General features: G+C 34.9%; 1 long non-coding RNA gene across 1 annotated transcript; it reads right to left on the bottom strand.

Moving 5' to 3' along the window:
* Positions 1 to 572: 572 nt before the first annotated feature.
* On the bottom strand, positions 573 to 2,247 carry LOC142180633 (uncharacterized). The gene is made up of 3 exons (XR_012709260.1): positions 2,083 to 2,247; positions 1,497 to 1,553; positions 573 to 1,014 (listed from the first exon to the last, which is right to left on the bottom strand). It is a non-coding gene; the product is annotated as an uncharacterized LOC142180633 (long non-coding RNA).
* Between the last annotated feature and the right edge of the window lie 556 nt (positions 2,248 to 2,803).

Below are 2,803 nucleotides of genomic sequence, written 5' to 3'. Positions count from 1 at the left end.
CTTCTGCAAGACATGATTCAGAAGCAACTTTGAATGTGCTCCAAATTTTAGGTTGTGTGGGATCAAAAAAAAATTTATTTTCTCCATCATTTCTATGACATGATGATAGTCCCTTAAACATAAAGCTGACCGGTTTAAGTTTCTAAGGAAACTGCCACAAAAGTTAATCGAAGCCCAACACAACTGGATTCATAGACAGTAAAGGGCCACTGGGGGACTGCGTAAAAATAGCACGGGCTAGCCAGTTTTTGGACTGGTTAGTCATTGGATTGAATTGAATTTGAATCTAGAGGAAACTAAAATTTTAACTAGAAAATCCCCACAGACGGCGCCAAATTGTTTGACTCAAAAGATATTAAAATCTTTTTGAACAAATCAATCAAGGATGAAAGGTCAAATCCTAGTTAAAGATAATTAACTCTAGATCCGAGATGAATGATATGAATAGAAAAAACATAGCCGAGTATAAATATTGGCCGTGATTATGGCCAGATTTAATGGCATAAAGAAAGATGCATTAAGTAACATTAAATGGCAATAAAATGTAAATAAAGGAAAAGATTCACCAAATCTTGAGTTGAGTGGATGTTCTTTCATTTGATAAAGACAAATGATAACATATACAAGAACCTTAAGACCCTTTTTAGATCTGATGAAGGTCTGGGATCACAGATCCTCTAATCTCTTTAAAGAGGTATGTTTACATATTTTTTAGAGAGAGGGAGATGGAGCCCGAGCACCCCTTTTGGAAGTCCTCTCTTCCTATTTATAAGGGGTATCCTTAGAAAATCTTTAAAAAGTACAATTAGAGGGAATATTCAGTAGAATATTTCCTTTGAGGATTCCAAAGCAAACTAGCTATTTCATCACTGTCCGACCTCGACCTTATTGGTGACTGTCCGATCTCGGCTATTGGTGACTGTCCGACCTTGGCTATTGATGACGTCCGACCTCGGCCTGTCCGACCACGACCTTATATCTCAGCGTGAAGAATTTCTCTGATCTAATTTTGACCTATACAACACGCAACATAAAATCCCTCAAGATAGCACCAATTAGAGAAGAGATCGTATAATTTCCCATGTCAGTACTCTTATCAATTTGAAGCATTTTGCAAGTTCAAGTTATATAAGTGCATAAAATCTCTCCTCTCTTCTAGTAATTCAGAAACTTGATGTAAGCACATGAACTGTGCAGCTATTTCCAAAGCAATTTTCGCTAATCGCATTGACTTAAGGTTACCAGGAGTTCGAACAAGAAAGAACACCAAACAAAGTGGCAAACCATTAAAAGTTAGAAATGCAAATAATGAAGTCGTAAACATATCAATCAAATAGGAGACTCAACACAACCTCCGCGTAGGAGCAACTATGACTATTCTATCCAATAACTTTGAAACGCTAATATGAAACTAAAATACGCAAACTTCACTGCATTTAGCAACAAATCAAACAGAAATTCAAGGATAAAATCTGACCCAAAGCTTCATTGCTCACCTGTTAATCAAGCTGAGTGTTTCTTTTCCATGTTCTCCACTTGATTATCCCTTAATCCTGATAAAAGAAAAGAAATGCAATACCTGAAGAAGATATAAAAGAAGAGGAAGAGAGAGATACAGGGTAAAAGAAAGAGAGATATTGATAGACAACAACAGATATCACTAAAGGTGAAAGAAATTAGTAAATGCTAATTTTACTGAAAGTGAAATGAAAGACTGTCATTCTACCGGCATTCTACCGGTATCATCCCAATAAGGCCTACCAATCATCATCAATTGCTCAAAGAAAGCAAAATTTTTATCAGAATTATAAAGTAAAGCATCCTTCTTTGGGTAAATAGCAGTGTTCCAACACCGAATTCACTAAATTAAACAGAGAAACTTTGATAATGCCTAATAGTCCATTACAACCACATAACAAACTGCTACTTACATGGTAGCTAGGTTGGTACATATAGTATGAGAAATTAGTAATGAAAATTGAGCAAATCTAAGTTAACAACTAGGGCACAAACTAAATACTAAAAAAAATTAGTCTAAATACAAAGAATAAAAATAGAAGGAAAAAAAGATAAAAGCCCAACCTAGGGCTCGGTATTTGTAAAAATGCTGGAAATTAGCGAGGTTGATGAGAGATGAGGTTCCTGATCCAGATACAAAATTAAAGCCATCTACATCGAAGCAAATAAAAACTAGATGGAAAAGCTATATATATATATATATATATATATATATATATATATATATGAATTAGAATAAAAAGGTGATGGTGACTTGCCATGATGAAGGCGCCACCGGTGGTCGGATGATAGTCAATAAGGGAATTGGGTTAAACAAAAATTGATTAAAAAGTAATATCTAGACGGCGGCTGAATTAGAGTTGAATTTAGTGGGTACTTTTTATGGTTTACAAGGAGGAAATGGGTGAGCGGGAATGAAAGGTAAGAGGAAAAATGTTGGAGGGAATATAAAATACTAAAAGTTGGATTTCTATTAAACTTTTAATGGCTATGTCTTTCAATTGCCACTGTAAGTGTATCTATTCCTGGCAATTAATCTATTGCCAGTAATATTTGAGTGTCGGGAGTCAATTAGCGGCAAATCACTTATTGCCACTAAATAATAGCCGCTATTAGTAATTTTTGTAGTAGTGTCACAATGTTGACTGCAGTGATATGTTTTAGTATTTTGGTCATAAATTTCTCTACATATGTTCATATTGTGATTTCTTTACCTTTCGGGAAACTAGACACGAAGGTCTACAACTTTCGTTTTTGAATCATCTCAAAATTCCTTGTAGATCAA

The sequence above is a fragment of the Nicotiana tabacum genome, chromosome 5 (genome assembly GCF_000715075.1).
Source record: "Nicotiana tabacum cultivar K326 chromosome 5, ASM71507v2, whole genome shotgun sequence".
Classification (NCBI taxonomy): domain Eukaryota; kingdom Viridiplantae; phylum Streptophyta; class Magnoliopsida; order Solanales; family Solanaceae; genus Nicotiana; species Nicotiana tabacum.
This window is presented reverse-complemented; position numbering and strand designations above follow the sequence as displayed.